Below are 11,999 nucleotides of genomic sequence, written 5' to 3'. Positions count from 1 at the left end.
TCTACAATATCAGACGAATCCGCCCTTATCTGTCAACCCAGGCCACCCATCTACTGGTTCAGTCCTTAGTAATCTCACAACTGGACTACTGCAACTCCCTTCTAGCTGGTCTACCACTATGTACTGTAAAAAAGACCACACATGAAGACCATGTGGTGTTGGAGAAGAGAATAGAGTGTGTAGAAAAAACTCTTTCTCCCTCCACACAGAGCACTGTATTTAACCACTCCAATTTGATGTTACCTGGCAGAAAGAGGCATGGCACAACAGAGGTTAAAAATGAACAGTTTCTAATTTATTAACACCGGTAAATAATTATTGTAGTTACATGTGAATATTGAATGTAAAAAGGTACCAAGGTTATAGAGAAAGTAAACATGAGAAGAAAGAGTAAAGAGGGAGAAGAGAAAGAGAAGGGAAGATAAAAGTCCCAGAAGCCTTCCGGCTTCTGAGGGAAAAAACCCCCTGAGCAAGATAGCTCAGAGGTCACTTTTCCACATGTGTGCAGACATTTATACCCCTGGCCTACAGGAAGTTGTCACTGGCCTACAGGAAGTTGTCACTGGCCTACAGGAAGTTGTCACTGACCAATCAGAACCTGTTGTTTCTGATGTCACGCCCCCGGTGCCTCCCATTTGGTGAAGACAAAGAGGGTGGGCGGTCCTGACGGCTGATACTTCGCACGTTGACGTCGGACAAAAGACATGTAAAAACCGGGGTGTCGAATCTTCACCCACAACCGTCGACACAGGAATGTTACACTTCCCCCTGCAGACATCTGTTATGCAAGACAAAGCAGGCTCCCACGATGTCCATTCTTACAGACGGCCGGTTGATCCCCTGGGGCACTTGAGTATTCAGGGTCCATGGGGATCACAATTGGGTCATGATTGTGTATCTGCTTGCTTCCTGGTCAGTCGGGAATTCAAATGTAGCCGATAGTTGTGGTTCTGTGTTCTTTGTGATCCTCAGGCGTCTGAGGTCACCCTTGTAGGGAAACCTGTCTTCTTGGCATAGATCAAACACAGCAGCATACATAGAATATTCAACTGGATCCAGGGCTTTTCACACTTGGTTGGGTTCTTTGTCTGGAGTGTGATGAGGTTTGCATACAGATTGTGCATGTAGAAAAACAGTGTTCATCGTACATTAAAACCAAACCAGAAAAACAAATGACAACAATGATCAGATACTGTAATGCAAAAAACATGTAAATATAGTGGGAGGCTTAAAATGATATCAGGGAATTCATAACTCCGCAGATTTGCACTGGCTTATCAAGTCTAATCAACAACAGTGGCCGGAAAAATAAATACAAATAAATAAATAAAAAAGTCCCGCTTGTTGCCATGTGATTGGAGAATTACACCTTTATTAGGGAATTCATAACTCTGCGGATTTGCACCGGCTAACGAAGTTCAATCAACAACAGTGGCCGGAAAAATAAACACAAATAAATAAATAAAAAAGTCCCGCTTGTTGCCATGTGATTGGAGAATTACACCTTTATTAGGGAATTCATAACTCTGCGAATTTGCATCGGCTTAACGAAGTTCAATCAACAACAGTGGCCGGAAAAATAAACACAAATAAAATCCCGCTTGTTGCCATGTGATTAGAGAATTACACCTTTATCACTAAAAGCTATTATTTGAGATTATGGCATTGTTGAGGTGTTCAGAGAGAGAAACAGTTTCACATAAATTTAAATTCTGATCCTAAACATGTTGATCATACTAAACATGAATTTAAAATAAAAACATTTAAGTTTAACAGTGCAATTTCCAATCCCTGATCAGTTATTATCAAATTGTTCACCGTGGGACATGGTTTATGATGTTCAATGTAATACCAGTAATCTAAAATGTCACAAATCCTGGTTAACAGTTTGGTTTGTGGGTTCATCTATTGTGCCAGCCATATCTACATGCCACATTGTAAGTGATACAGTAATTAGTCTATGTTCATTTTATACCTTGTCGGAGTGGATCTGGATTTAGAAATGCCTCGGTTTCTACGGTCCCGGGCTTTTAGGATATGTAGATCCTTTTTATTTAAATTAAAGCACATAGATTCTATTCTTCCCTATGCAGTAAAATTCAGATAAAAGAGACTTACGGTCACAGATCCACATCCGAGCAAAGGTATCACGTCGGGATCACCATTTGTAAAAAAGACCACACATGAAGACCATGTGGTGTTGGAGAAGAGAATAGAGTGTGTAGAAAAAACTCTTTCTCCCTCCACACAGAGCACTGTATTTAACCACTCCAATTTGATGTTACCTGGCAGAAAGAGGCATGGCACAACAGAGGTTAAAAATGAACAGTTTCTAATTTATTAACACCGGTAAATAATTATTGTAGTTACATGTGAATATTGAATGTAAAAAGGTACCAAGGTTATAGAGAAAGTAAACATGAGAAGAAAGAGTAAAGAGGGAGAAGAGAAAGAGAAGGGAAGATAAAAGTCCCAGAAGCCTTCCGGCTTCTGAGGGAAAAAACCCCCTGAGCAAGATAGCTCAGAGGTCACTTTTCCACATGTGTGCAGACATTTATACCCCTGGCCTACAGGAAGTTGTCACTGGCCTACAGGAAGTTGTCACTGACCAATCAGAACCTGTTGTTTCTGATGTCACGCCCCCGGTGCCTCCCATTTGGTGAAGACAAAGAGGGTGGGCGGTCCTGACGGCTGATACTTCGCACGTTGACGTCGGACAAAAGACATGTAAAAACCGGGGTGTCGAATCTTCACCCACAACCGTCGACACAGGAATGTTACACTTCCCCCTGCAGACATCTGTTATGCAAGACAAAGCAGGCTCCCACGATGTCCATTCTTACAGTACCATCCGACCTCTACAACTCATACAAAATGCAGCAGCACGACTGATCTTCAACCTTCCCAAATTCTCCCACACCACCCCTCTGCTACGTTCCCTCCACTGGCTCCCAGTAGCTGCACGCATCAGGTTCAAAATACTGATGGTGGCCTACAAAGCCAAACATTGAGTAGCACCATCCTACCTCACAGCCCTTATTACACCTCGCACTGCACCTTGTATACTCCGAGCCTCCAGTACTGCTCGCTTGGTCCCTCCATCTCTGAAGGTACAAGGGAAACATTCATCTAGACTCTTCTCCATCTTGGCCCCTCGTGGTGGAATGAACTTACATTTACATTTACAGCATTTATCAGACGCCCTTATCCAGAGCGACTTACAATCAGTAGTTACAGGGACAGTCTCCCTGGAGCAATTTTAGGGTTAAGTGTCTTGCTCAGGGACACAATGGTAGTAAGTGGGATTTGAACCCAGGTCTTCTGGTTCATAGGCGAGTGTGTTACCCACTAGGCTACTACCACTTCCCCTTGAGGTCAGAACAGCTCAGTCACTGAGCACCTTCAAACGACAGCTCAAGACCTTCCTCTTTAAAGAATATTTAGATTAAATTGTAACTTTCTTGTTGTCAAACTTTGTGTACAGAACCTACAACAGAGTGAATAAAAATATGTATTCATAGTTGGGGTCCTAGTGAACCGTAATTCATCTCTTCATCGATTATAACTTGAAAGCACGTTGTAAGTCGCTCTGGATAAGGGCGTCTGCCAAATGCCGTAAATGTAACCGCTAGGCCACCACTGCCCCGCAAAATCGTCACCAGGGGCTTTCAAGCGGAAAAGTCTTCGCACCTGCACTGACCCCGCCCACTTTCATTTACTGTGCATTGTCCAGAAGGTGGGAATGTGGCAAGGCCGTTTGTAAGGAAGCGGATCCGTGATCTGAAGGTTGCCACAGTCGATTCCTGAACTGCCATGTTGCCACTGAGGTGCCGCTGAGCAAAGCACCGTCCCCACACACTGCTCCCTGGGCGCCTGTCATGGCTGCCCACTGTTCCCAAGGGCGATTGGTTTCTTTGTGCCACCATGTGCTGTGCTGTGTTTCACAATGACAGTCACTTCACTGTCACTTGCATTTGGACCGGTCGCACTGGATGACATGCAAACCGCAGCTCTAGCAGCTGCTTGCCAAGCATTTGCATACAAATTCCAAACTTGTTGCATCCACGCCGGTTCCTTTATGTTCCATCCAGCAGAATGCATCAGCTTGTGTTTTTTCTCTTCATTTTGGATGTGCAGTTTTGTCTTTTGTTCTTAATCTGCCACTTCAGAGAACCAGAGGTCAATTATGGGAAAGAATCACGTGAATCTGGGGCCGGTTTTTCCAAATTAAATCATCTATCTGTTCACCACCAGTAAATTCGTTTATTTTCACTTTACTGAATTGTTAAATATAGTTATTTAAAAAACTCTTAACTTTACACAGCATTGGTACGTTATTTTGTTGAAGAAAAGCTTCGTTTCAGACGTTTTCATGGCTGTGTTTGAATGTTTTCTGAGCCGGGGTCCGGGAAACGTGGGCTTAGGTGATGAAGACCTCTAAACTGAAATAGTATCAAACCGAATCTCACCCATTTCACTAATTTCTCTGATTATTATTATAATATTGTTATATAACATTTTAAATCGGAAAAGTTTATATATCATTAAATGGATCCTAGACAACTCTGTAGGAGCAGATATTTCTGTCAATAGAATAGAATAGAACAGAACAGAACATTGCATGGCCTTTTTTTGGCAAAATGTGACACATTAGACATAAACAAGAGAAATCATTTGCAAATTAAAACACTAGCATTGCCATATTGTACCAGCCATCATTGCACATGACTGCTGGAGAGGTAAAAAAAATGGCTGAAAAGTTTTCCATACTGCTGTAGACCTTAGTGATTAGTGATTTAGTGATTTTAGTGTAGTGATTGTCACATGTGATGCACAGCAGCATGCACCGTGCACAGCAGCACGGTGCACACAGTGAAATTTGTCCTCTGCATTTAACCCATCACCCTGAGTAAGCTGTGGGCAGCCATGACAGGCGCCCGGGGAGCAGTGTGTGGGGACGGTGCTTTGCTCAGTGGCACCTCAGTGGCACCTTGGCAGATCGGGATTCGAACCGGTAACCTCCTGATTACGGGGCCGATTCCTTAACCACTTAACCACTAGGCCACACTGTACAGCAGAGTGGCAGTAGGGTAAGAAGAGGGAGGCTGGCAGGGGATGAATCTTCAGTAAAATTAATGCCGTGATACTGTAAATATTCTCCAGTGCTGGTACGTGTTTGCTGATCTTACGGGGAAAGGAAGAGGACAAAATGTCTCAGACCCCTCACAACCTGGACATGAACTTTTTGAATTAACGGACACAGAAGCAGCTCCTTCCCTCACACCATGTCACCTGTGTGCCACGCCCACAACGCTACAGGGTCTAGTCTCATACATTCCATACTTGCACATTGTTTATTGCACTAAATTGATATTGCATTGTCTTGTTTATAGTCCGTCCATTGTGCACAACTGTCACTAAGATCCTGGTTGTGCATTGTGTAGTTTTTTTATGCTGCTTACATTGCTCTATACTGTATATTTTACTGTGCTTAAGAGACACCATTGGACAAAACCAAATTCCTTGACCAATTATGATTCTGAGAGCACTAACAACAGGAGTTTAATAAAAGTGAAAAAACAGTAAATGTGGATTGAAGAGAAAACTAAAATCTTAAAATTACTTCATTAGTCCACTAGAAGCTGTGCAAGTGAGGACTGTAACACTATGCAAGGCTAAGTCAGTAAAATATAGTACACGGCGACAGTTTTAGATTAAAATTAGGGATGGGGACTCGGTGGCATCACCCAGTTCCTCCAGATATGTCAGCCAGACCTGTTTATTGCACCATTCTCTGTCTGCTGCATGAAAATCATCAGCAGCTCATGAGATGCTGCAGCCGTCATGTCTGCCGCCAACAGGGCTAAAGTCTGAATTGCTTTTAATATTATCTGCAAGTATGAATTGATATTAAAGTGGTTTGAGGGTTAAGATGTGATGCAACAATTCTGTCATTAATACATGTCGGTGAGCTGGTTCATCTGGATGTGTTTTGCTGTCATTTTTCATTTTTAGTTATTGTCAGGGTGACACCTTGAGCGAAGACACACCCGCTCCATGTTTAGGCAAACGCTGCTCCATCTTTAAGTTGTTACCAACTGCATCAGAACCTCAGGCATTCACCAAAAGGCCAAGAACAAAATGATGTTTTGGTGGAACATTTAATGCTTTCCAGGCCCAGCTTTGGCTGTTCAGGCATAAGAATATTTAGCAGGCCGTACCAACTCTGAACAGCATTCTCTACACTGAGTCACGAGTGGAAAAAAAGGAGAGGACAATTCCATGGATTATTATTTCATAATTAATGTCAGCAACAGATCTCTAAACCTCCTCAGTGTTTGAAAATAGAAATGCAGGTCCATGAGTTGAATGGACAGGACTTTAAAATTGTGACTTTACTTTTTCAATACCAGTGCATATTGTGTATATTTTGTGTATATATTGTGTGTTGTTTATTTCCCGTTTACCAAGATAAAAACCAGCCGAAGTGTACTATGGAACAGTGGAAGATGGTGACCTGGCCTGAACATCTGCGTTTCATTATCTTGGGGAAGAGGAAGGCATCAGGATGCATCATGGGAAGACAGCAAGCTTCATGAGAACTGTACTTCCTAACCTGGCATACAAAATACAAAATTCCCCCACAATCCAATCTGTTGAATGTGCTGGAAGAAACTATTTTGATCAACGGATCCCCTCCCACTTTGCAACTTAAAGGACTGCTGGTTCCAGCTCTGAGTCTGGTGGAATCCATGGTTAACCTAAACCTTAAATCGGTTGACAAAATACATATCTGCGTCAAAGAAAGAAGTACTTGTAGGTTCCATTCCTCAAGAAGCACACAACAGAGCTGTGAAAGAACGTAGACCCATGTGCACAAAGTTTCTTTTGGAATCCTACCCTGAACGGTCTGAACTAATCCAGATCTTGACGGTGTGTGGCTGACGTGCTTGTGCCTTTACTTCGCCGTTGACTGGAAGATGTGCGTGATGTACATACCTGTTTCATTATAATAAAAATGAAGAGTGGATTAATCCATTACTGCAACACATAACTAAATGAGAGCCAGCCATTAACATGTCGTCAGGGGGTTTGGATGTGAGGTTTCTTTACCGTTGACAAGGAAACAGAGGCTGACGAAGATTCTGCAACAGTACAATTGGCTGGAGTGGTTATTTGGGTCCAGTTAGAGAATAGATTTGTGGACTGCAAATAGTATTAAAGAATAATTTTGCCAATTCATACACATCTTAATTCTAAAACTACGCATATACATTGTTTGCATATTTGCGTAAGCATTTTGCATAAGCATTAAACTTCAGCAGCACTTCAGTGTTGATTATAAAAAGTTATTACTGCATATTTTATGAAGACCTAAATATCAGACTCGTTTTTCTTTTATGGCCAGATATCGCTTAATATACCCAGTTGCTATGGTAATGCTCTGATAGCTCCCAAAGCATTTTAGGTAATGAGGTTTTCTAAATTTAGCCACAAGATGTCTCTGTTTGTACAACTCTTCTTTTTAAGTCGGGAGATGGCAATGAGGGCCATGCAGCTCTGCTCTCAGCGTCGCATCACGTTCAGACCAATAAATGGCGGGTAATTTAGATTTAAATGACCGTTCGTGCCACAATGAGCAGGCGTGACACAAGTCAACAGGCTAGAATTACAAGTTCATTAGGGGGTGCAAAACGCACACAGTTTTGCAGACATTTTGAAAAGGTAATTAATTAATGGCCAAAACTCATTTTGGCACAGGTGCCGCCCGGCGTAATCCCCGGCGCTTGCGTCTGTGAATGGCTCTTCACCAAGGTCTGCTTCGCGCGCCGGGCCTGCCGGGGTAATGAGCAGATGCCGAGATGAGGCTCCTTCTGATCATTGTTTGGGTGGCGGTGTGCTGTAATTGTGTGGATGTGTAATTATTGGCTGTCACCCCCAGAGACAGTTTGACAACTGAAGACTGGCACGCGTCAATGTGCCCCGCGCGGCACAGAGAGGTAGACGCGCTGAATGCCAAATTCACTGCGTCCAAGAGAAATTTCTGGCCCTCTGAACCATTCACTCCGCGGCTGCACATCAAAAGGAGAAAGGGGACATGTCGCCCCGGCCTTTTCCTCCTGGACGTCCTTCATGCCTCCTCAGATTAGGTAAACCGTCCTTTGATGTACAATAGCCTGATGATGTCACAGAGTTGAATTTAGATATAGGTGTTTTCAATTTGGGCTGCTGTAATAGAAAAAAATCTACATATACACATATAGCGAAGAAAATGCAAATATCATGCTATTTTATTTTTTTTTATTTAAATGAAAATTAATTAATTGCAAATAACTGCATTATGGAATGAGCACATAATTGCAATATGGGACAAATTTTCAGCTTCACACAAAAAAATACTACACTTCCATTTCTTTATTAGAGTGTTAAATCAAATTGACAATTGTGCCCCAGGAGCACTAAGAGCACAGACGATTAGCTGTTATCTTAACACACATTTAAATTGGACACATCAATCACCATTAAAGCAGCAAGGAGACGCAGCAGCGGGCAACGACTGTCATAAGTGGAGCCCGCCAGAGCAGAGGCATCAGAACAGGACGCCAGAACCAGCCCAGTTATCATGCTGTCAACATCAGAGGGTGCTGTTCCGCTGGCAGCCCAACCAGGCCGATTGCCCGAGCTCAGACAAACGCTATTAATAGCCCACGTGTGGGATCATTTGTCTGTTCTGGAATGGCTTACACAGTGGAGTGGGCCTGCAAATTGATTTATTAAATGTTGTTATTTCCAGTCCGCGGTGAATTACAGAGCTCGTTTTGTCATCCTTGGGGATGTTCTATGCTAGATTCATAAAAATGTTGCATTCACCCCTGCATTCAATGACTGTATCAGTGTCACAACATGGTGACAAAAAGGTCATGTTGCTCTAGACCTGTGTTTTTTTTTTTTGGCCAAATGACATTTGGAGGAGTAAGTTACATGACATACCGCAGCACACACAAAAAAAACCTCCATGAATACAGATGAAATGCCACAGTGGCTGTAAGTAGGTTGAGGGCAACGGCATACGCCTTACATCTTATGCATAATTAGGCTGCGCTCGTATCTGAATATCTAACCAAATCCTTACTCAGAACCTCAAAATGATGACAAGAAGAGCAGCAGGAGAGAAAGTAAAGATCGTAACAGAAGAAAATCCCACGTCAGAAGTATTAGGCTTTTGCTGCGATAACAAGTTACTGTTTATTCCCTTTCAAGAGCAAGTGACACTCTGAGCTCATGGTTCGGCAGTGTATCCTTTTTTTGGGGGGACAAATCGAAAGTCTATATTGAGAACAGCTCTCAAGTTGTGTGGGCTGTTTGCTTGCCGGGGCACATGAGGCTGTGAGCGGAGGTGTACTGGGATTAGCTAAAGGAAGCTCTGGAACTGTTGGAGGTGCTGGAAGCGGGTTGTTGCAGGTGAGATGAGTCGCTCTTGTAAGTCGCTTTGGATAAAAGCGTCTGCAAAATAAAGTAAAGTAAAGATGAGTAATATTGTTTTTTTTTTTGTGTGTTGTGGATATGCTTTAACATTACTCCCACTCATGCTGCCATTGGTTTTACTATTCCTTTTTTCATGACGGAAGCTTATGGAATGTAGGACTGTAGGTAATACACTTGCCAATGAACCAGAAGACCACAAAGTCACAGGTTCAAACCCCACTTACTACCACTGTGTCCATGAGCAACACACTTGAGGGGGTTTGGGGGGTTTCATAGGTTCATTTCATCAATATGATCGATTTCAATTCAATTTGATCACAGTTTGAGTGCCACAGGGTTTGATTCTCGGTCCACTTTTCTTTCTGTTACTACATTCTCCCGGTCCGGCCTACAACCGTACAAAGTTCCCTATTCTTTATTTTCTCAGCTACTCCTGGGAAAGAACCACCCCACATCTGAGCCTACATCTAGAGCCCTGGTTGTACCCCACGGAAATGTGAGCATGGCCGTATTTGAGTTGTCATCTCATCATTTGACTTGTTTGTCCCTTTCACAAGCCTGGGGGCTCTCTGTCATTTCTACTGATTTAACTAGGAAGGATGGAGGTGCTATCATGATGGTCAGCTACTCTACAAAAAATCTTTTTTTATTCCATGGCATTTGCAATATGCATAACTGTCAGTATGAAAAGCAAACATTACACTACATCATCCAGTTTATTTGTTTGATGAATATGAAAAAGGTCCCAGTGTTATAATTTTTAGTTTTAGAACTAAGCACTGACATAATGGGAAAAATGTGACAATGAGAACTGTCTGTTTGCCAAATGCTGTGGTCTGCTTTTGGCCAGAGAACGCACCATTTGAGACATTTTTCACACTTCTTGACGTCTGATGGCTATGTCTAAAGTGCGAAGTGTTGAAAGCCGCTCTAACTCTTAGAGGATGAACGTGGCTGAAAGTACAAAATGGACTCCTGATAAATTCAATGCATTTTTTTCCCAGTGATTGCAAAAGCATCATTTTAATTGCCACTGCATTATTCAGTCGCCACGTGATCACAGGGACAGCGATGGTGAGGCAGGCTTTGAAATATTCTACATGTGTGTCATTCTGTCTGACACTCACCACAAAACTAGAACCACTCTAAGAATCAATGTCCTGGTTAGATAATTTGAAATTGTTCCAATGCTGTGAGCCTTATTTACACTGGGAGTGTGGGAAGCAACAATATGCGCAGGTTAATGAGCAGACGCATTAATCTCATCGCTCGTCTGGCAAATTCACGGATCTCTAGTGTCCCTCGGAGGGTTCGTCTTGTCAGCTCTCGATTGAAACACTGTAGGCCCGCGGTCCCTCAGCAATGTCTAGATTATTCACTTGCACATTTAAACATCTGTGCTGCACTCTTGTGAACGGGTCTACTGAGGATTGCTATATGAATAGAACAGACTAACCTAACTGCATCAGAAGCATATGATGTTCCACGAGAGGAAAATCCCGTAAATTCCCAAGAAAGTCTGCCTGATGAGCATAATTAGCAGAGAAGTGTCAAAGCAAAGTAAGTTCTTAATCTCTAAAATGTTGAACATAACACATCGTTCCTTAAGGAGTGTTTTTTTAGGGTTGAAAATGTACCGAGTGTCACAAAGTTTTGTTTTTCCAGCCTTGTTACTTTGCTCTGCCGTTCAGCACTCACACCAAGCCAGAGGCAGGCTGACAGCGAAACGTTCTGAGGAGAGATAATTTGGTTTTGTAACCTTTCTGTGTTCCAGACCTCAGCCTTCTGTGTTTACTTCACTGCTATTTTTCAAATTTCACCCCCTCCCCTGCCTTTTCCCCCCATTTATTTCCTCCGAGCTGCACCGGGTACAGAGTCGGCTCGTCCAATTCCCACCGCATGAAAAGTGGACATCTGCCAGTTAGGATGATACGTTAAATAGCATGCCAGAAACGTCCTTGATATGAACACACCTCGCATTACAGCCGAGACGGACGGGGAAGCCTTTTCATTTTTTAAAGAAGACAAGACAGACAGCGATGCATTCACAGTTATCCTTTGCCATTATGGTAATGTTCAGAACGACTGCTAATCATCTGGCAGGCCACATCATGAGTTCTATGATGGCTAATTACCCATATTTTAGTCTGCACCGAGTGGCAATCAATTTGCAAACATTTTGTTCAAATAGGCACGACCTGCAATCAGATTTTGCACTTAACATGTAAATAATCCTCAGCGGCGCTGCGCGATGAAAAGGTGCAGAGTTTGTGGGCTGCACCGAATGACCTTTGCACTCAACGTCTAATCATGCACCAGCACAGCGTGTTGCGTAACTTTTTAATAATGCATGTGCTCATTTCTGTTTTCATTTACTGGAAGTGTATATTTTCTATAGAGAGGCATCCAAGAAGCTTGGTGTGGGTGGATAGGACCTTTCCTCGGGGGTGAATTCCGACACACAATTTCCAGTAATGTTAGTGGCAAATGCCTGATACTGCGGCAATTACTAG

The sequence above is a fragment of the Denticeps clupeoides genome, chromosome 9 (assembly GCF_900700375.1).
Source record: "Denticeps clupeoides chromosome 9, fDenClu1.1, whole genome shotgun sequence".
Lineage (NCBI taxonomy): Eukaryota > Metazoa > Chordata > Actinopteri > Clupeiformes > Denticipitidae > Denticeps > Denticeps clupeoides.
This window is presented reverse-complemented; position numbering follows the sequence as displayed.